Source organism: Armigeres subalbatus, chromosome 1, assembly GCF_024139115.2.
Source record: "Armigeres subalbatus isolate Guangzhou_Male chromosome 1, GZ_Asu_2, whole genome shotgun sequence".
Lineage (NCBI taxonomy): Eukaryota > Metazoa > Arthropoda > Insecta > Diptera > Culicidae > Armigeres > Armigeres subalbatus.
In genome coordinates, this window is record NC_085139.1 from 65,940,748 (window position 1) to 65,964,381 (window position 23,634).

Sequence of the window (23,634 nt, forward strand, 5' to 3'; positions counted from 1 at the left end):
CAAATTGTTCACCGTGACACACAATCGATTTTAGCTGTAAGGAAGCCCCTATTCCTCTCAACGCACTCGAGTTTCTACTGCCAGCGACCAGCAGTCGTCCCGGTCCACACCAGTTCAACTTCATGTTACCGAATGTTTCCAGTGATAGGCGTGCGGTTCCAGAATCTTTGAATGTCTTGATATACTACGACGTCTTTGCCTTCACCGAAACCTGGCTCAACAATACTACCGTAAATCAACTCTTCGACGAATCATACAGCATTCATCGGCAAGATAGGTTATCTTCTAACAGTAACAAAAACACTGGAGGGGTGTTCTGTTAGCTGTTCGCTCCTGCTTCAAATCTCGCTCAGTGAGTCCTGACAACTCGTCGGTTGAGCAATTATGGGTCACAGTAACTACTGCTGATGCCACTCTCGTCATCTGCGTTCTTTACATCCCTCCCGATCGAATCAATGATATGGAGTTGATCGGCAGTCACCGCGCTTCGCTTAACTGGGTGATCTCGCAATTAGGACCAAGGGACAAAAACAAAATGATTATCCTCTGTGATTTCAACAATTTCACAATCAATTGACAGCGCCATAAGTCGGGATTTCTCTTCCCGATGCTTCGAGATCCCTGATCCACCAAACGTCTCGTTTGTTGCTTGACGCGTATAGCACAGCTGGATGAATGACGTGGAAAATGAAAACAACCGAATACTCATCCTCCCGTTCAGATGCAACTCAAGATAAAAACGCTACATAACTTCCACGAGCCGTCTGAAAGCATTTCATATGACTTTTACAAGGCCAATTTTAACGGGATGAATACATTTCTTGCTCAAGTTGACTGGGATGCGGCTCTTCGAGATTCTGACGTCAAACCAGCTGCTTCGACCATGTCAAACATACTACTTTACGCCATCGACCAGTTTGTTTCCGTGAGATCCATACAAGAACCGGTCCAACCAGCCTGGTCTAATGCTCATCTCAAAAGACTGAAAAGAGTCAAACAAGCGGCCCTCAGACAAAACTGCTAGTATCGTACGGACTCTACAAAACCTAGTTATATCAAGACAACTCCGAATATCAGCAATTCAACGATCATCTCTAAGACGACTTTTTAAATCAGTTGCAAAGTCGTCTCAGGAATAATCCCAAAAGTTTTTGGCGGTACGTCAACGAACAACGGAAGGAATCTGGATTGCCCTCAACTGACGGTTTATCTGAAGCCCAAACTACCAACGACATTGCTAATTTGTTCCGTACTCAATTCAGTAGTGTATGTACTAATGAGTATCTCGACCCGCAAGATGTAGTTATTGCCACCAAAAATGTTCCCAGGCTTCCTGCCTCAAGGCGATTCAATAATAGCTGCCAGTAAGAAGTTGAAATCCTCCACGGGATGCGGCCCAGACGGTATCCCATCGCTTGTTTTTAAACGTTGCCCAAAGTGGCTTTTCAGACCTCTTACTGCAGTATTCAACCTCTCGTTGACTTCCGGGGTGTTTCCGGTTTGTTGGAAGCAGTCATGTGTATTTCCAGTTTTCAGAAAAGGGCCGCAAGTGGACCGTATCAAACTACCGGGGAATAGCTGCTCTGTGCGCCGTTTCCATGCTATTTGAGTTGATTGTAACGATCAGCACGGGTTTATCTCCAAACGTTCAACGACCACTCACCTAGCGTGCTTCACTTCCTTTGTAATAAGACAAATAGAGACATTTCTTTCTGCTACATTCAATAAAATGAATCACCAGATTGCCATAGCAAAACAGTTTGAATCCTTTGCAGAATGGTGCCGCATTAACCGAATGACGCTCAATGTAGCTAAATGCTCTGTTATTGTCGGCGTAGCACCAAGTTAGAATTCGGAAGTCGGGACTTCCGAACCGAACTTTCTTCTGAAGAAGTTTTATTTGTCAAACTACTTGATGCGTTGTTTAGCGCATCTTTAGACGAATCCAGCGCACTACTTCCGAAGTTGGGAAAGTTGCCTGTATCTGGAGAAGAATCCAACTTCGGTATAAAAAGCGGTATAAATTTATTCCGGATAGACAATATATCTTTTGGGCGCAAACACTCTCTTCTTCAGCATGAATAGGCTTTGGCAGATGAACAACTTCAACAAGGATCGACAGTCAAAGACGTAGGTGTTTTGGTCGATACAAAAATGACATTCAAGGACCACGTAGCATATAGGCACAAAATATAGGCATATTCACAGCTGGGCTTTTTTTCCGATTTGCTGAGAAATTCCGGGATGTGTACTGCCTAAAATTATTATTTTGCGCCAGTGTTCGACCAATATTGGAATATTCCTCGGTCGTCTGGTCCCTGTATTATCAGAACGAAATTCAGCGCATTGAAAATCTGTCAACTTTGCTGTACGATATTTGATGGATAGATCCAGTCAACCTTCCCAGCTATAGTAACCGTTGCATGCTTATCAATCTCGATTCACTTGAGGCAAGACGTAATGTAGCCAAAATTTGCGTCATCGGTGACTTTTTACAAGCAGACATCGACTTTCCAACACTGCTTAGCATGCTGGACATCAACACATGCCGCCGTAACCTACGAACGCACTCGTTCTTCAATCTTTCTGCATCCAGAACTAACTATGCTTTCACGCAGAAAAATAAGTTTGTTGTATTTCCAAAAGAATTCATTATTGATTCAACAAAATTTATTGTCACGGCCTACCGGCTATAATTTTTGATTCAAAAAATTTCGATCATCTATTTCAACTAAACAAAATATTGTTTCTAAACATGCCATGAAATATTTAGCTGTCAAATAACAACAATCCGCATTGTTTATTCAAAAATATTACATAGTAGTTCAATAAATAAAAATCGTAACTACGTAACTGTTGAAACAAATGTTTCAACAATAATATATTTTAGTTTGGGGCCCTCCTTAGCCGTGCGGTAAGACGCGCGGCTACAAAGCAAGACCATGCTGAGGGTGGATGGGTTCGATTCCCGGTGCCGGTCTAGGCAATTTTCGGATTGGAAATTGTCTCGACTTCCCTGGGCATAAAAGTATCATCATGCTAGCCTCATGATATACGAATGCAAAAATGGCAACCTGGTTTAGAAACCTCGCAGTTAATAACTGTGGAAGTGCTTAATGAACACTAAGCTGCGAGGCGGCCCTGTCCCAGTGTGGGAATGTAATGCCAATAATAATAAGAAGAAGAAGATATTTTAGTTTGGAAAAAAAATTCTTTGGTTTAAATAATATTCTTGCATTGGAGAAAAAAGGTTTTGTTGATTTCATTATTGCGATACATTCCGTTTTTCAATTTTCAAAGTAATGCAATAAGACCAGCAAACGTCGTGCGAAACGCGAGACGCTTACCTGGATTGCGTCACTGGCTTGAAAGTGGATCCTCCAAAAGTGCATTTCGCATAGATTTTGGCCCAAAAAAAAAATGGAAAAATATTTGTAAGGCTGTATGAATTGTAATAAATTTGTAAAACGAAATTGAAAAATACAACGTCCCGTATTTATACATTATTTATTATTATCATTAAATTATAACATCTAAAATATAACATATCGTCTACCCTATGCAAATTAATGGCACATATTTCTATATCGTTTATACCTGAAATTACAGTCTTGATCGCTGTTTTATACATCTCAAAAGATTGAAAATGTTCATCAAAGCAACGGGAGTGAACGTTATCGTCTTGATCCAGTATTATGTCTTCTATTTCATAAATACTCTCCAGATCTTTCTGTCGTATTAAAACAATGGTGTTCTTTGTGAATTCAGATCCGTGTTTGAAAAACTTATTAACATATTTCACTGCAGTTCTGTCAATTTTGTAATTATCATTAAAAAGTGAAGTGGAATCATTTTTGAGTTGACTGACCATAAATTTAGATTTGCTGAAGTCAACAGTTGCAGGAATAAACTGTTTATTGAAAATATTGAATGCAAATTTTAAACTAGCCTTTATACCGAGTGATTTACAAATGTTGATTTTATTATTATTCACTCTACTATTCTTGGCTTCTCTGTTTTGCCTCCCTTCTCATCGTCCATTGATGACGAGGTGTACAGAACACTTAATAAATGTTGCGTAATGAATTAAGTTGTGATGCTTTGGCTTAAGATTATCATTAAAAAGCGTTATATATTGAGTATGATGTGTTTGTACGAGTTCTCTTAATGTATTCAAATGATCATGTGAAATTTCCCGCAGCATCAGAATATGGCATATTTTTAGTAATACGCAGAAATGATTGCAAACTGGATCTTCGGCGGACACTAGACTACCGATGATAAGCAGAAGGAATGTAACTAGACTTTTGATTTCACTCGCAAGTCATTTTTACTTTACTTTCGCAACATTTATCTCTTTAATGTCATTGGGAATATTAGATGAGTTATGGTTTCCAAAAACAAATAAGTTCTTTCGGTAATTTAAATCCTCTAATGTGAATAGTTTTTTACTTTTGATAAAGTAATTAAAATAATGCCCTAATCCATAGATGCATATGCCCTTCCATAGGTCATGCATTAAATCAAAGTAAACATTGAGATCTATACTGCCGTGAATCGCATATCTGTCCCATTTTGGCTGGGTTTCCTATTCATATGGGACAAATATGCGATTTACGGCAGTATACGAAAGGTGGTATGCGATTAAATACACTACTATTTTTAATACCAGTAATCGATACGTTATCTAAAATTAAATCCTCCTGATAATTTTGTATAGTCCTAAAAGAGCTCTGGTGTTCAATTGGTGTTCAACTGGTGTTCTCTATTTTGTTTACACATCCGACAGTAAAAATTCGCTCGTGTCGATTCTACTAAGTCAAGTATACTAGAAAGTCCCAAATTGTCTCCAGTAATATTCCCCAACATGAAATATACTGTGACTTTTTCCCTTCTGACATTGATTTTGAGGCCACCTGTTTCTAGTTCGATGAGTGTGTTTACGAGATTGATGAATAGTCGTTCATTGTCATATTCTTTCCTATCTTCTGATAATACATAACCGACAACAAGTATGTTCTCTAATTTTGTTAAAACATTTGCAGGTAGACATGCTATGTAACAATAAATTCCACATATAGAGGTACGTGCTGCATGAGGTGACACTGTATCGGTAGTAGTGAAGTCGAAAATAAGTTCAACGGAATTATAAGCTTTGAATCGAGACCTGCTGTTCTGGTTTTCCAAACACTCCCGTCTATTAGACTCCGAATATAGTTATCACCAGATGGAATGATACTATTAATTAAAGTGTCCATGACTCCTTTGGATTCCAAGTATTTTCTCAAAGTGAATGACAAAGGCAGAAGAATACCTGTAAAAGTGTACATATCATGAATAAACTGGACAACTAATTATTAATTATTACTCTACCTGTCACCGGGTCGTTATCCATCATCTGCTCATTGTGTACTCGTCGCTTATAACAAATTCTTTCGGGTCAACATACAGATCAAGCTCTTTCAATCTCTTGAGATACTTATATTCTGTTTCTACGAAATTTGCTGCCGAGAGCATTTGGCTTAGAATTTGTTTCCCTTCATCTTTTATCATGCCGTGTGAACCCATCATGTTGATTGAAAACTAGATCCGAGATATTTTCAATTTAACATCTTTTTGAATATCGAAAACAACTTTTCGTGGAATTGTATTGGCATTTAAGTATTTCAAGCCAAAATCTAGAGAAAGGTGTTCTATTTCTTGTATTAATGAATTCAATTTTGTAGTGCATAGCGCGTCTTGTTGAGGTTCTAGGTTTACATTACTACTTGCAGTAGGCTCATTACAAAGGAGCATTCTCAGTTTGTCCATGTACATTGTCAGGTGTATATTTTTCGGCATATGCTGTAGCGAAACCGTTTAAAGTATTACTGGATTTTTCGACGTTTAGGACTGTTTCTGCTTTTGGTGGTTCTTTAAAATGTGTTTTTAGGTGGCGATAAAATGAATATTTTACATTGTATTTTCTGGTACAATCACCAATATTGCATTCGTAGACTTGAAGATTTCCGTGGTATTTGTTTAGGTGATCATGTAACCGATGTAGCGAGTTGTTTGTCCATTTGCATCGTGGTACACAACGAATCATTTTGTCGTTGTATTGTTACGAATGGAAGAGCAGAGGGCACCAACGACAGTTTGACCAGGCGGAGCTTCAAAACCGTAGAGTTTCGTGGCCAGTAAGTTCCATATCTGCAAAGATTGCCGAGAAAATTCGATGTCGTAAGATGTATATATATAGCTTGATGCAAACGTCGAAAGCTTTCTGTAGGTTTGGTAGCTTGTATAAAACTGCGTTGTTCCAAACCGAGAACCCTTCGGGACGTTTCGGGTCGCTTCCATGAACTACGATGAATGGTGTTGTTTCTAATTCCTTTTCACGACATGAGTTGAAGTATTTAGCCAACGTCGTCTGAAGGTCAGTTAAACTTTTAATCACAACGATCACGCTGTCTCGCGATTCCACGATTGATGGCTTCCAGCGTCGCTTTTGATATGTTGTCAGCACAGGACATGGTAACATGTGGGCTAGCAGCATAACTGTTATGAGACCTCAGCCATCTAGAGAAGAGCATATTTGATTATGTTCCAAATTATGTTATTAAATGATTATATTATACCATTTGTTATTTATTGATCTCTCAGTAAATTAAGCAAAGTCTTGCCTTCAGCATCAGTAATTTCAACCTCCAAAATAGGAAAAACGCCCGACAGGAAATGGTCCGAACGGTCATAAAATAATTTCTCTTTCCCTGGATATCGTTGCTGGAAGTCGATTTGGACAAGTTGGTATGCTTTGTGGTTACGCAGAACTGGATACTCCGATATGACCGAGGCGGTGCTTTTGTGGCTGTTCTTTGATAGTTCGTAGATTCTTAATTTTGAGATTTGTTTTCACTTAGCCTTGAGCTCTTCCCACTCATCTTGATTGTGAATAATCCATACGATAATTAAATAACAAATTTAATATATGTACCTGCTGCTTTCGTTACCCGTTAAGAGCGTGAATGAACTTGGTCCTCTCCTCTAGGAAAGGTTGAGGAATAAGTTCCTCCTATTTTTTCCGCTCGACGATCTTAAACGTTTTGGCTGTGTATCGATCTGCTGAGAAAAAAAATTGTCAAAGTGAAATTTTCAAACTTTCATGTTCTGTTCAACTTACCTAAATTACGTTAATAGTATCAACCAGGGAATCAATATTCGGGCAACGCCTAACAATATACTCTTTGTCATCAACATAGTTTGTTACTGACAAACGCACCTAGCGACAAACCTTTATCCGAACCCACAATATGACAAGAATCATTTGCCTTGCATGCTCTTATATTTCCGAGAATACGATGCTAATTTTGTAATCATTGTTCGATTCTCGAATATTTCCATAAAAGCAGAAACTATGATAGCATAAAACCGAAATTTGCTCTAGAAATAATGCAAAATAACGTGTTGAAAAGTTAGCTACAAGATTGTCTTCTTTCTTGTTGCTGACAAAATTTTTCGGATCTTTGTCATTATTATCTCCAACAAAAACAAAGCTTTGTTGTTGGTTCGCTTTTGTCGCTTGTTTCGTAGGCGCATTCCAGAAAAATTGATTCCCTGGTATCAACTGATAAACCAAAATTCTCGAGCAGCTCGACAAATTCTACGGTTTCTTCGTCGATGCTTACAATTTCCAACTCCAATTTTGCTTCCGCAGACATTGTTTGAAAAACTTAAAATGGCGGCTGTTGAAACTATACGCAATGATACACACCGAAACAAAAAGTCAATTATTTTTTAGTTAAACATATTTTTTGTTGTTTCTACAAATTTGCAGAGTTGAATTAATGCATGCAGAAAATTGAAATATTATCGATCGTTTTCGACTGGAAATTTTGTTGTTTAAAAAATACGGATTTATTGAAATAATAAAATAATGTCGTTTAATTAAAAAAATACGATGATTATAGATTCTACTACATGATATTTTAAATTCAATTATGTCATATTTTTCTGCGTGTTGAAACCTCCCTTCAAGAGACTCGGAAGCCTGCTTTCAAGAGACTCAGAAGCCTCCTTCCAACAGGCTCAAAACTTCCTTCCAAGAGGCTTGAAAACCTCCTTCAAGAGGCTTGAAAATCTCCTTCCAATAGGCTCTGAAGCCTCATTTAAAGAGGCTCGGAAGCCTCCTTTCAAAAGGCTTCATTTACAGCAAACAGCAGAAATGCGACCGCATGTGTAGAACAGTCACACTCATCAAAATCCTTTAGCCAAGCAAGTCGTTGGCACAGCAGAGTGTGATTGGTTCACACTATATACAAATCCGTCCAGCCCGTTGTTGGGGGAATCCGGAATAGAGTGTGATGTTCTCGATAATAAACAATGTGGGCTCGCTTGACTGTGGATATACAACAGTAAAGCACATGTGACGAATGGGCATATAAAATATCCGAAAGATATACAATTTGCAAAAAAGAGCTAATCGCGGTGGAGGTTGGTACTCGGATTCTGATGGCTTTTCCGCAAACGGGACTTTTAAGTGGTCTTATTGTGTAGGGGTTATCACACCTATCTAGAGAGTAAGAGGTTGAGGGTTCGAGTCCCTCTAAGACACGTGGATTCTTTTTCGCAAATTTCATATCAATTTATCCATTTCGAAACATGTCCTGTGTCCGTGATATTTAACAAAAAAAAAAGATTTTCGTATGGCCGAGTTGCCGAATAATATGCAATTAATTATACTAAAATATATGATTTAGATAAGAATAAGAATCATTTCCGGAACGAATTCAAAGTCACGACCAAGATGAATACACAGCTAGGTGTTGCAATGTGCTTAGTTTGTGGAAGAGAAGAAGGCGGGGGTGAAAAATTCATTTTCAGTGCAAAACGAAAACAAACCGGCTGGCTCTCCCATACTAAAATCCAAGATGGCTGAATCGTGAGTTTGGCACATTGGAACACCTAGTGGTGTATTCATCTTGGTCACGACTACCTTGATCATTCGATAAAAAAAAATGTACACAGCATCTGTCATGGTTGAATAACCCCTTATGAAATTTATGGCTAGCGTAAAGAGCTGGATAGAATTTTTTTAAGAAAGAGGATTATTGAAAACGTTTTTGTGGCCGCCCTATCTTAAAATTGGTTAAATAAAAATTACGGGTCTAATTATTTTCAAAATGCAACGATGCAACGACAGAAATGCAACGACAAATTCTGCAAACATCGGAGACACATGGAACTGCCTGAATATGTATGAATTTGGATCAATAACGTCGTGCCTCACGTTCAAGACATTTTTATCACCCAAATTTTCTCCACGTGCCAAAACTCATCATCGCTGTCACAGCTGGTCTTTATCTCGCTCACCGAACAAGGGTTTCAATATACCGTCGAACAATTCGAATCGTTCTCCAGCATTTCGTAATTGCTATTCAATAGGCATAATGCACGCATCACAGCACACTAATCACCTCGGAAGGCATCTATGCCCCAGTGCTCAGCCAGACCAGTGACGAGCTGGTATCGACGCGAAAACAATCACACTCAGCAGCATCGGCCGTCGATCAAAACATCATCACGCAGAAGACGTCCGCCGATCAGCCGTCATGCCAGCGAGTGGGTATTGGATAACTACATATAGGCCGGGCCCACAACTCAGCTGGGCCAACGAACGTTGATGACGAAAGGAAGAGAAACATTAAACCGAGAATGATCCGGTGGCAATAGCGGCAGGCGTCGTGGATAAATAGGTGTTAACTTTCGCTCTACCGGTGGTGGTGCGTTGATCGTTCTTTGATCTCGGTCCCGTACAGTCGGATGCATATCTGATTATTTTGAAATTTATAGCTCGTAAAACGTAGAAAAAGTGTCTTTGAGTTTCAGAGAGTTTCGAAAAAAAAAGAAACTCGAACTGGTGATGATGTTCTATAAATTGGCAATCAACCAACATCGTTTCAGCATCAAACTGAACGTGAACATCGTACATCAGTGAACAGACAACTCTTATTAAACCGAATTTGGTTCGTTAAACTATTATAACAGGTAATATGTTGTAACATTTGGATCATTTGAACATCATAAATATGATTAATGTGTTTCAAACCAGTACCTCTGGTTCCCCTTGACAGCAAACTGCCTTATGGCATACCGCTCTCCAAACGAGCCAGAACTAACGACTCTGAACGACATAACGATGTCGGTTATCGGCGGCGAAATAAGAACCGACCCCATCAACAGAGTGTCAGTATATGGAAGAGAAGACACGCGCCCATAGTTTGCATAACTAGGTGATGTATAGATTAGCTGTGAATGCATCCTCTGCTCTCCTGCTACACAGATATAGAAGATGAATGTGGGGCATACCACACCGTGCAGATAGAGACGAGACTGGCCCCTATAGTCAGTGACAACGCAGGCGACGAGAGACGGACGGGTAAAAGAATCGATTCGTGCTCGGCAGTAAGAGTTGATTGTTGATGTTTCCGAACACGTGACCTGATTCAGATGTGCGGCGTTTGGTGGATGGCATCTTCGAATATATTACCCACCTTTTGAGTCCCTTGGTGTGGAACTTTCAGAGCTAGTTTCCGAACCGGTATGCGGTGTGCAAGTGCTTCAACAGCAGTCACACCGAGCGGTGGTTTTAGATTCGTAGATATATACATAGATTATCGGTTTAGTTCAGCTTGAAAGTAAATATCCAAACGATGGCATATAAGCAAAAGAATCAATATTAGTTAGTCCGACTGCATTATGTGTCATCAAGCGATTGAAATCAGAGCGCCTAAGCTGTTTGCGGTGGTCAGAACCTAGAATAACTGGTACCCCAATTCAATGTGTTTATTGGATGCTTTGTTTATAACATCAATAATCAAGCGAGTACGTGACGTTGGAGTCGATGTGAATGCAGCTTAATTGAATGGTTCGGAATGAGTGGAATTTAAATTAAAATCTAAACTGACTGAATAATTGACGACTAATAGTGTAGCTTTGGTAGTCAATTGTTTATTGGTTTATGTTGTTTGAATGTCATTAAGATTGAAATTTTAAGAAAATGAAAAACAATCATCTGCTTGTATGACGAATCAAGTTTTTATTCGACTTACCATAACAGCTGTAATCAAATTTCAAATACTGGTGTGAAGACAAATTTTGCATTGTGCAACAACATTCCATACAAAAGGGCGAGTTTAGGGAACTAATATTGTTATTATTTATTTATTCAGACTATGACCGGAGTGGCCTTTGCAGGACATACAAGTCGTCTTCATGCAACACGGTCCACAGATGCACGTTGCCAATCACGCAGTCTACTGTGGGTCCGCAACTCGTTTCCCACCTGATCGATTCGCCTTGTTTCCTTTGTGCCCGTCCGCTTGCTTTCGAGAACAATTTTTACCGGGTTATTATCCGACATTCTGTGCACATTATCCCGCATTATTCGGATTCAACAGTGGAAGGAGAGACTCGGACCGTGATTCAACACACGCCGTTTAGCGGCTCCAACAAGGTAGCAGTCAAATGATTAATGCAAGAATGGGCGTTTTTTCAATGGTAGTAAAATCGAAATTTCTTCACTAAACTACTAATCAGTGCAAACTAAGTGCAGGATCTTTTCACATCATACTTCATTCCTTATCGCTACTTTCTTCTAAAACACAACCATTGCGTTGCGTTGCGTTGTAACGGAGTATTTCGTAGATTGCATACTGATAGCTGTCATGTATTTTCTTTAACTTTCTTACCCCAACTGCTTATGGATTACTATTTTGGAATTAATAGCAATCCAATTGGGGGTCTAAAATGATAAAGCATGAAAGCTACCATTGCTGGCCACGCCCATCTTCTCCGTTACTAGGGAAGGGAAGGAAATGTTGATATGACATCTACTTAACGAGAGGCCAGCGACTCACCGACGCCCTCATAGATGTCAAGGAGTTGGATGGTGGGTAGGGATATAGTTTAGGAATATCATTATAAGCAAATGATATAATAAGATTGAACGAACGTTGGAAGTGACCATGCTAAGAAAGGCAAAGATATTAAATTTCCCTGGATAATTAGCCTAGGTTTAAGCGCCAATGCTCGCTCTCTGAAACGAGAAAGAAAAGAAAGTTTATTACACTCCCCTTCCCCTTATTTATTTCCTAATCAAGTTAAATTATTATGTTATAGTATCTATATCCTTCCGATAAATAGTTCACCAATTCCAAAATACCTGTATTATTTGTTCTGATAACAACCTCGTTTTATAACAAACATACTGCTCATAATCACATGTTTGTTCCTAATGAATAGGAAATTCAGCAAAGATGGGGCTATTATGTGTTTATAGGGGCTGTATGCTTTAATAAAATCACAACATTTTTTGGGGGAACAAAATACAACATTTATATAAATTTGTAAATCAAATTTTGCTTTGCGTACAAAGATGGAATATTTTATATTGAAATTATTGAAAGATTTTCCAATAATTGTATACCTTTAATAAATTTCTCGAAAGCAAAAGCAACTTCAAGAATCTATATACCCACTCAAAACGTTTATTTTTTAGGATTCGAATTCACCCTTATTCGTTAGAGTCGAGCTAAAATATCGCCTACCCCATATCAAAATTAACCAATCTTTCAATCAATTAAAATTATTTGTGAGCATTTTCTTTTCGGAAGCCTGTTTCAGTTTGAAATAATTATAAAGCCACGCCACTTGTATAACGCTCTAGAAATAAGTCTAGAAATAAGTGCTGGAAGAAGTGTACACTTATTGGGCAAAAGGAAATACAAATATTGAACGTAAAATAATTCTAACGCCTCAAACGACGACGATACTAGAAGAATTTGACAAATACGGTTCTAGTAGGATTTGACAAATAATACATTGACATACTGTAAAACTCAGCCGCCGCCCGTTACCTATTTATCGTGCTCAAGGTTTGAAGAACGAATTGAGTGGTTTGAGCTAATAATAGCAATTGACAGTATAAATTATTTAGGTGCTTTAAAATGCGGTGAAAATTTGAGTAAGGTATAACAGTGTTACAAAAAAGTGAGTGAAACGTAAAATTATTCAGCAAAGCAGAAGCATAGAAACTTATAGGAAAAATAGAAAACACATCCTTCCTTTTTAATAAACACAGTTAGTTTTCCATTCACATTTCCATTCCATCCATTTTCCATTCACAAAATGAAAATGGTAAAATAATTTAAAGTAAAATTTAGTAAATTTAGTTTTAAATGGTACCCTTGAGATAGAATCATGCAAAAGAATGAGAAATGACACTACACGATTTTATGTCTGTTAAAATTATTCAAACTTAAAACGTTTGTCAACGCAAAAATATAATGGTTTGATCTCAGCGGAATAATTTTGAATGAAAATTACTAAGGCCTCCTTATCTACATAGGTGAAGACGGATGTGATCAAGTTTTTAATCTTCCGATGATCCGCCGCTCGATGCCAGTAAATACCAATCCTACATTATGCTGAAGGCTTCGCTGGTCCGCCCTAATGTTCCATGTATAAAAGTCCAGGTGGAAGTCTCTTGCGTATTGGAAGATCTTCGAGCCCGAGCGTTTAATTGACATTCATTGGACGACTGGGCCCAGTGTAGAAAAAATATATCAGACCTTCAGCTATTTCCACCAATCACTATAGTACAATTCTTCTACTAAGAGTTCGTTCCCACACAATTTATGATTTTGTGATTTATTGAGCGGATTTTTCTTTAGGATTTTTTGACAATCTTTTTTCTTACAACTTTCTCCTATCGCGGCATTATATTCAGTGATATAGCTAAAATAGTGAAATAGGTACTTACTTTGGTCCCAAAAATACATACCATCTCCTTCCGCAACCAACGCACGGAATCAAATTACCCTTAAAAATGTGCTCTTGATGGGACATGCTTGCATCGCGATGGACATGTTCGGTTGGACATCAGGTGTGACGCTTGATTTAGGATGCACTTCAATCAAGATTTCGACTGCATACAAAACACGGCTTTCCTTCTTTGCGATAATATTGTCATCCTCAGACCACAGGTTCAATGGATCCGGTTCGAGAGATATTTGCTGATACGCATCCTATACTCACCTGGAACATACCTGTATCGCGATGTCCGTGAAATTCATTTTCGCTATGTAGCATTAAAAATCGATTGGATAGAGCCTTTTATAGACGTTGCTCGTAATACAGAGGGATTGCGATCAACAAAAACTATCCAATCATTAGAGAGCACTTGACCGGGAAACATAATTTTTCATCAAATACATTTTCTTTTCATAAATTTTCGATAAAAATGACGAGTCGTGAAAATCTACGACTGTTCGCGGCCACAGCACACTACGTTTTTTCTACTTTCTTCTAAAACACAACCATTTTCCATAAATTTGCAAAATACCTGATTTTTCCATACATTTTACCGATTTCCAATTACCATTCTTCCATGAGCTCATGGTGAAAATTATGAAAATCACAACACAGATAGAAACGCCGGTATCGCCACTCAGTGACGAGTACCGTAAACATGGTGCACGGGAGGTTGTTGTCTACACTTTTTACGGCTGCTGCACCCTGGAAGTAAATGTCATCGAACTAAACAGTCGGTCCCTGTGAAGAAAACGTTCGTTGAAAAACATGGAACTCGAGCAGCGGATGTTTCATCAGTCTCCAGGGGATGAGCTCCTCGGGGCCGCTCCAAAACGCGGAGGGTTACTACCCCGAACAAGGTTAGTGGGGCTGGGAAGCTGAACCCCGGCCAGGTACCAAAACCTGGAAAGATCCGTTCACCCGGGAAAGACGGTGGTAAGGGGTTACGGCAGGCTGAGAGCTCTCAGCCGCACCAGACCAGGGAAATAGAGGGAGATGACGCCTCCTGGACCCTGGTCCAGAGGAAACCGAAGACGTCAAGAGCCGAAAAGAAGACCCAGGCGAATGAGGGTAGCAAGAAGTCTAGGGTAGGCGCCATTCACTCCAGGGGCGATGCCCTAGTCATCACGACGGACGTACGAATAAGACGTACCCGGATGGGCGAGATGATCCTCGAGCTAAAGCGGGGCGTCTCGCAAAAGGGCGCCGCCCACAAGAAGTTGGCGGAGGAAGTCCTAGGCGAGACGGTCAAGGTGAGGGCACTCACGACGGAGGTGAATCTAAGGGTTGAAGACCTGGACGAGATCACCGAAGTCGAAGAGCTCGTCACGGCACTTATGTATTCTTGTTTATTTGATCTCAATCAACAGGCAAATGTTGCCCCAATGATTGTTTACTTAATCTAATACAAATAATTCACATTAACTTGGAAAAACGATTATGTAACAATTTAACGATGAAAAACAAACTATAAGAACAGTTGGCCACGTTGATTTTGCCAGCGCCTTTTCCTTGTCCTTCCAGTTTACACCAACTTTGAACGATACATATCGCAGATCCTCCAAATTACTCCAGCGCGGGACCAGCTTCACAACTTCTAGTTGCTCCGTTGATTGCAAAGCATTGGATACCATTTCGCGCATCGCATCGGCAGAAACATGTTTAGCCACTTTAGTAAAGAATATCCAGAACTTACGAACGCCGACGGAGATATTTTCTACATTTGATCCTCTCAACAGCTGACCCGAATCATTTGAATTCGATGACCAGTCTAAGCGATTTGAACTGCTTTGAGGCGTAGAAGTGAACGGTTTTGCCATTCTGTTACGAATCGGTTGACAACCACTGCTCATCGATTGCTGTAGGTCTGCAATACTTTGTTTTAATGTCGTCATTTCTGATTGAAGTGCACTAACAATATGCTCGATTTTGCACTCCTCATTTTCCTTATCTTGTACTAGCACATTGGGCTCATCTTTTGCTGACGGCGAATGGTTCTTGCGGAATGACGACAGACAGTCATCACACAGCCAAAGTACGTTTTCAAAATCGACGCATACACGCCACTGATACTGGTTCATATTCATACAGTGTAAATGGTATCACACACTGCATCCACCACAATCTATACTCTCATCTAGTCCACCGATGGGTAGGGAGCATTTACCGCAACCAAAGCGCATCGTTAAGCGGGATGCTATGTCGTAGACGGTAATGACACTTTGACGGTAGTTTCAACTAGCACGACGATGTCGATGATGTATCCGATGGCGTTGTCAAGAAATGTTTTTCTTTTTAAGAGCTTCGAATGCACTTTTGGTTACACGCATTAAACGAATTAACGAGAATAAAAATAACATATAATCAAGCCAAAAACGATACACGGATAAAAGCTTCACGCACGCAGGTAGCATTGGTTCGGCTATCTGCAGCGGACGCCTCCAAGGTAGTCAAGTTAGGGAGCGTCAAGGTGAGATGGTCGGTGTGCCCTGTGAGCATATACGAGCAACCTGAAGTTTGCTTAAAGTGCCTGGACCCGGGCCCAAGCAATGGGACTGCAAAGGCCCTGACATTAGCAAGCTCTGCCGACGCTGCGGAATGGATAAGGCAGAATGCTGCACGAACCCTCCCAATTGTTTAATTTGTTCCAGCAAAGCTGCGAACAGCAAGCACCCCATGGGGGGTTCGATGTGCCCGGCGTTTAAGCGTGCTCCAAAATCACAGTGCAGGTAACGCAGCTGGCTTGCTCGGCCTCGCCCGAGTGCCCGGTGTGCGCAGGTGCCCACGTTTTCGCTTGCATGCTTGCCACATGTGGTCTGCACACTACCCCGGACAACCTAGTTCGGAGGATGTGTAAAGATGAAGTTGGCTGGAACGCCGTTTTATCGGCTATCGTTCAAATCGTCTCGGAGCTACACAGAAGGTGGCGCGTGAACTCAAGGATGGCTAGTTCTGGCGCAAATAAGAGATGGCCCAAGGGTTCGGAGTCGACTTCATGGGTCATACTGGTGCCCTGTGGTCGAACTCGATCCTTTTATCGAACAAGTGGCCGCGCGAAGAACAACATGGTATCGTCGCTTTCGCGGCGTCGGTCAACCGGGCGGGATACGAGCCCGAGGACGAAAAGGGGTCCTCGTCAAGGCTGGGGCAGGCGTAGGCACCGCGTCGGCAAGTCCCTCTGTGTGTCGGAGAATAGACACTATCGCAGAGAGGTCAATTTGGGGTGCACGCGGCATCATCTTGATACGAAGTCGACCCTTCCCACCTTCCGAGGACATAGGGCGTGGTAAGGCCACCTGGAAAGTCGGTAATGCGCTGGCACGATACCATGGTGTTGTTCTAAAAAAAGCGAGTCACGATGTTCGGTGCTGCAAGGACACGCTGCTAACCTCGAGGGTGCGTTGTGCACTGGCCCCCCTTTGAAGCATTACTTTCTGGTTGTACCGAAGGGACTCTGGACTTGGCGGCAATCGAAACGGTTTAGCGTAGTCCTGCCTCCCTCGTTTGCTGTTGGAGGTGGTCCCTAACCCAGCACTTCCTGGACAACCCAGGATGTCTGTTGAGCAGATTCCCCCTCCATTGCTTAGGAAGAAAAAAAAACCCACAGACATCACCTCAATTCGTCGAACTGAGTCGATCGGTATATAACACTATGGGTCTCCGGGCCTTCTATAAAAAAATTGTTTTTGGAGTGATCATATAGCCTTTTCGTATACTTAGTATACGAGAAAGGCAAAAATATATTAATGAATTTAAGAATATATCACTTTTTAACATTTCAAATCAACAAAAACACAAAACTACGAACTAGTTCAAAGTAGTATTTATGTTCTTTATTTGAAAGTTGATTTGAAACCTAATGGACGTCTACATTATGTGACCACTGCTATATTCTACCACCGCGGATAACAGTTTACTTGCATCTGGCATTCTGTAGTTTTACCAGATATTATAGAAATCTAGGTGGGTGGCTTTCTTCGTACTTGGATTGCTCCGTATACTTTGCAAGGCCTCCCTGTGATGCTTCACAAAATTCAGGAATATCGAATTTCAAACTAAGAAATTTTTGGATGATTGGTAGCCCGGCGGCAATCCAACTGTTATCAACAACCGGTTGTAGACTTTCCAATACCTTATAGTAACCCTACTCTGTGAGGTACATGCCCAGTGCTCAATCTTAGGTAACGCCCTGAAAGATGATTAAATTATAATTCAAAACATCCAAAAAATCCAAAATTGGATACATATTTTAAAAAAATATAGCAATTTCAATTTTGGGTCAATATGACAACTGTAAGCACAGACAGAAGGTTAAGGGACACCTGCATGTTTTTATGTGCATGTTAAGCAAATCAGCTGTAGCCGTTGATGAAGAGTTAGAACAGCCTATGTTGTAGGTAGATGCTTAAATGTTTTCTTAAGCCTGGTAAGCTCAACCCATGCTGTTGTTCGAGAGGTAGAATGTGTAAAGTGAACCTTTCTTGGAGATGCATCGTTTGCCTCAATGTATGTATATTTTTCTTATCATTGTTCGTACTTCAGAGGTTTGCAAGGTTCCGTGTTACGACAAGCCATTTGATGGCCTCTTCTTTTTATATGAGAAGAGTCAATTTATGTAGCGAATGATAAAACACGAGGTTTGTTTCCACATCCTTCTTCCAAACCAAACATTTATATCATGCTCACACAGAAATTGCTGCCCCCAAAGTTACGCTCCTATATTTGGTCATTCTTAAGTTTGCGATAAGAATACTTAAAAAAAACAAACAAGTAGACAAAGTTCTACCCTTCCATCATTCCGAGCTCAAATGTTAGATAAAGCGAAAAGTATATCTGTACACGAATAGTGAATACAACGAAACTTCCCTATCTGCACCACTATGTATCATATTTTGTTTGCTTTTTTGCAGCACCGCTGACAGCCAAAAATCGATATTTCACTCTTTTCAATGACTCGCTGGGCAGGCATCTACGACGCAAAGGTAGCAGCTGATGGGCGATGGCTTCGAATGAATCGCCTGCATTGAGCGTGCTTACAGCGGCACACTAGGAGTTAACTTTTGGAAATCAGTATGGCGAAAGGCATCTAATGGTTAATATCTCGAAAATAGGCACCCTAATCGAAAAAATATTTGGTAGGCGTAGTAGCGGACACCTTCCTACATAACTGGTACCAAATAGTTTTTCACGAAAAGTTCCTACTGGTGAGAAAACCCGCGTTAGATGTCTTTCGCCATACAAATTTCTGGTGATTAACTCATGCTGGCTATTTTGCGCATATATTATAGCGCCTGGATGTGACAGCGGCGGGTAGAAAATCAGCCACTGCCAATAATTCATTGGGAATGAAAACATCCTATCGTTCATTCGTGGCTCAACTGAAACTCAAGTGCCTCCAATCATTCTCCGTGTTCTATACTCGGGCTTACTTTTCACGGAGGGCCGCAAGCATAGTTCCGTAGTATGACGACCAGACATTGTTTATTTATCGAAAACGAAGCAATGAATTATTGGCAGTGGCTGATTTGCTACTCGCCGCTTCCACTTCCAGGCGCTATCGTATATGCGAAAATAGCCAGCAAGAGTTAACCGCCAGAAATTTGTATGGCGAAAGACATCTAACGCTGGTTTTCTCAAAACAAGGAACTTTTCATGATAAACTATTTGGTACCGGTTATGAGGGATGGTGTCCGCTACTACGCCTACCAAATATTTTTTCGATTAAAGTGCTTAATTTGAAGAAATCGAACCTTAGATGCCTTTCGCCATACTGATTTCAGAAAGTTAACTCCTAGTGTGCCGCTGTAAGCACGCTCAAAGCAGTCGATTCATTAAAAACGTAGAACAGGTTCAATGTCATGTGGGACGACCGACGCTCACTCCGAAGGAGAATCGACGGCAGACATGGCGCGTGGTTATTAGGTGCAGTGACGGATTCTCGGTATTTTTTGCATGACGATGGTACAGCAGGTCATTGGCGAGCTGTGAAATCTGATATACAACCAGTTGAGTGGTCAGTGATAATTGGCTTTCCACTCATTAACGCTTTCGTCGTGACTGTGTTTTACTTAGCCTAGGTCTAGAGCTTGGGTAGAGGTTTCCCCCCATAGGCCATTCGATAAATTGCAAATACATTCCGCGAAAGACTGAGTTTATTTCTTAGAAAGCCGTGATTTAAGTGGCTTGATGCACAATTGCGACTACTACTACATACCGCTTGAATAAACCAATGGGAAGCACTTCTGGAGCAGGCACTATCGTGGTTGGGATGTAATTTCACGATGAATAACGCATTGAATCAACCGCTACCGGGCAATCGTGATGTAAAAGTAAGTGCTTCCGTTCCTCGTAGTGCTGTCCATGTTTCGTGCAACACAGATTATGATCTCATTTGGCGGAGAAATAGTGCCACTAGTTTGCACTGCTTATCCATCAGCAGCAGCCATACAATATTATATCTGGTATACTGAAGATGTTTACATATCAGTCCTATATTAACTAGAGAGACTCAGTAGAGAGCAAATGTTCTATGAGCTTGACACAGATTTGTACAAAAGCTTGAGTTGTCAAAGATATATCACATTTTATGTCTTCATACAGAGTTTGAAAAGATTTAACCCTGACAATAATTAGTTGTATGATGCGTATAGAAAAGAAGAAAGAGTTAAGACTGAAGCCTAACGAATCTGACCAATATTAAATGTTTTGCTTTTTCTGATGAATAGATGTGAAACGAATCCCATAACCCAGAAAGACCTTTAGTAACAAGGCCACAGCAGCTGGAATGAAAAAAAAAACCAACCGAAGCTCAAGCACCGGGTTACAATGGTAATAATGTTAACGGTGTAGGCTGGACTGTTGTTATGATGACTATTAGCATTAAATCGTACAGGGGATGGACAAAATAATTAGGATAGGCAAATTTTGGGTAAAATTAGATGTGTTGTAACTATCTTAGTTATCATCCGATTTTGACAATTCAGGCATGCCCGAACTAGAAAATTAATCCAGTTTGACGGTATGTCCATGGAACCGACTATGGCCACCGGATTCCGGAGATATGGTGGTTTTTCGGAGGTAGGTTCAAAATCGTAAATTTGAGGTGGATATTAGGGGAAGTTGTGGTTAAAAACTGAATAATATTAGTAACCACAAATGAAGTAGGGCTCTTGCTGATTGGAACCATATATTGAGATTTGGAATCGGACCAGAATCAAGTGAGATATGGCCATTTCTTTATAATCGGTTCCAATCGATACTTATCAAAGGAATCAGGCCACAAATTCTTTTGAATAATTTTATTCTAGAAGGCCTCTAATGTATCAAGAATGAAAAACCAATTGAATAAACGGATCCTGGAGTCGCTGGGATGCCCCCAGGGAACCTGTAAATGGGGACATTTAAATTTTAAGCACCAAAATCAGTCATTCGACCGCTCTTTTTCATGGTTTTCGATCAGGAAGCGAAGTATGAATATAAAATGGTCAATTGACGGTTCTGACCGCTTCAGGACCTACGGATTGGCCGGGAACCTGTGGAAGGGGACATTTTAATTTTACCACCAAAACCAGTCATTCCACGGCTTTTTTTTCATGGTTTTCGATCAGGAAGCGAAGTATGAATATAAAATAATCCATTCTTAGATCCCGGAAGCGGTCAGAGCCTACAATGGACCATTTCATATTCATACTTCGCTTCCTGATCGAAAACCATGAAAAAAGAGCCGTCGAACGACTGGTTTTGGTGATAAAACTAAAATGTCCCCTTCCACAGTTTTCCGGGGCCAATCCGTAGGTCCTGGAAGTGGTTAGAACCGTCAATTGACCATTTTATATTCATACTTCGCTTCCTGATCGAAAACCATGAAAAAAGAGCCGTCGAATGACTGGTTTTGGTGGTAAAACTAAAATGTCCCCTTCAACAGGCTCCCCAGGGCCAATCCAGATCCTGGAAGCGATCAGAGCCGTCAATGGACCATTTTATATTCATACTTCGCTTCCTGATCGAAAACCATGAAAAAGAGCCGTCGAACGACTGGTTTTGGTGGTAAAACTAAATGTCCCTTCCACAGGTTCCCCGGGACCAATCCGTAGATCCTGGAAGTGGCCAGAGCCGCCATTGGGCCATTTTATATTCATACTTCGCTTCCTGATCGGAAACCATGAAAAAGAGCCGTTGAATGACTGGTTTTGGTGCTAAAACTTAAATGTCCCCTTCAACAGGTTCCCCCGGGCCAATCCGTAGGTCCTGGAAGCGGTCAGAACCGTCAATTGACCATTTTATATTCATACTTCGCTTCCTGATCGAAAACCATGAAAAAAGAGCCGTCGAATGACTGATTTTGATGTTAAAATTTTAAATGTCCCCATTCACAGGTTCCCCGGGGACATCCCAGCGACTCCAGGATCCGTTTATTCAATTGGTTTTTCATTCTTGACACATTAGAGGCCTTCTAGAATAAAATTATAGTGGACGACCTATGAAAAAGCGAGATTCAAAAGAATTTGTGGCCTGATTCCTTTGATAAGTATCGATTGGAACCGATTATAAAGAAATGGCCATATCTCACTTGATTCTGGTCCGATTCCAAATCTCAATATATGGTTCCAATCAGCAAGAGCCCTACTTCATTTGTGATTACTAATATTATTCAATTTGTAACCACAACTTCTCCTAATATCCACCTCAAATTTACGATTTTGAACCTACCTCCGAAAAACCCGGAATATCTCCGGATCCGGTATTATAGTCGGTTCCGGTGGACATACCGTCAAACTGGATTAATTTTCTAGTTCGGGCATGCCTGAATTGTCAAAATCGGATGAAAACTAAGATAGTTACAACACATCTAATTTTACCCAAAATTTGCCTATCCTAATTATTTTGTCCATCCCCTGTATAACTCGTAGTTGCTATTATGTGATTGACAAGAAGTTGCACAATGGTACGGATAACCAACTTAGTAGGACTTGAGCTATCTATTCTTTACGTACACGAATTTTCAGCCAATAACGATACTGTCCCAAAAAACATTGAAACACAGAGCACTTATTCAACCAAAAATAGTTTTCTTCAGCCAAAAAACTAGCTCATTCAGCTTAAATTGTTTGTTGGGTATGTCCTTATGGTCATATTGTGAGTGATTCGACTATGCGTCCAATTCGGGAAACTCGGTCTCATTCAATACACGCTAAGTAGTGAAGGCAGCAGGGACTATGTCCAAGGGCTTGACAATCCCTCCCCAGACCATCTGCGAGTTGTGACGCCTGCCTAGGATGTGGTGGGGTTTGACAGTGGGCTCTGTTAATCTTCTATAAAAAGCTGCATGTATCCGCAAGTAGGCTCCATCAAAGCGAGGCTGTATGCATTCAACACATAACATGATTCTGGAGGTGCTTACTGGAGTAACTCCTTTAAAGCACCGTTACTGGGAGCTCTCACTTAGACTACTGATCAAACTTCGATAATATGCTTGATCTGGTTCATCGGTCAAGATACCTGTGAGTCTATCTCAACTACATATCGTCAGATCTTTGTCTTCCATGTTATAACCGGTCTCGAGTTAATTAAATACAGTTCCTCCATTGAATACGATCTGTCCATGATACACGCTATTCAAGGAATACCAGATCACCTTCGGCAAATATCTATATACTCCCTTTTTTCTGAAAAATATAAACATGTCAAATTCAATAACAGATATTTCACTGATGGTTCTCCTAGCATTAACGGATCCACTGGCTTCAGTGTTTTCAACGTAAATTCAACCACCTTCCGAAAACT

At 40.5% G+C, this 23,634-nt stretch overlaps 1 protein-coding gene across 7 annotated transcripts in view; it reads left to right on the top strand.

Annotated features, from left to right (window-relative positions):
* The window catches only part of LOC134226523 (ankyrin repeat domain-containing protein 50), a 69,072-nt gene that overhangs the window by 13,339 nt on the left and 32,099 nt on the right, over positions 1-23,634 (top strand). The window contains exon 1 of one of the 7 annotated variants that reach the window (XM_062707372.1): positions 18,762-18,833. The exons of the other annotated variants lie outside the window; for them this stretch is intronic. The gene's annotated coding sequence lies outside the window, so the exon portion shown is untranslated. Of the gene's footprint in view, positions 1-18,761; positions 18,834-23,634 lie in introns of those variants that run through there. 7 annotated transcript variants of the gene reach the window in all.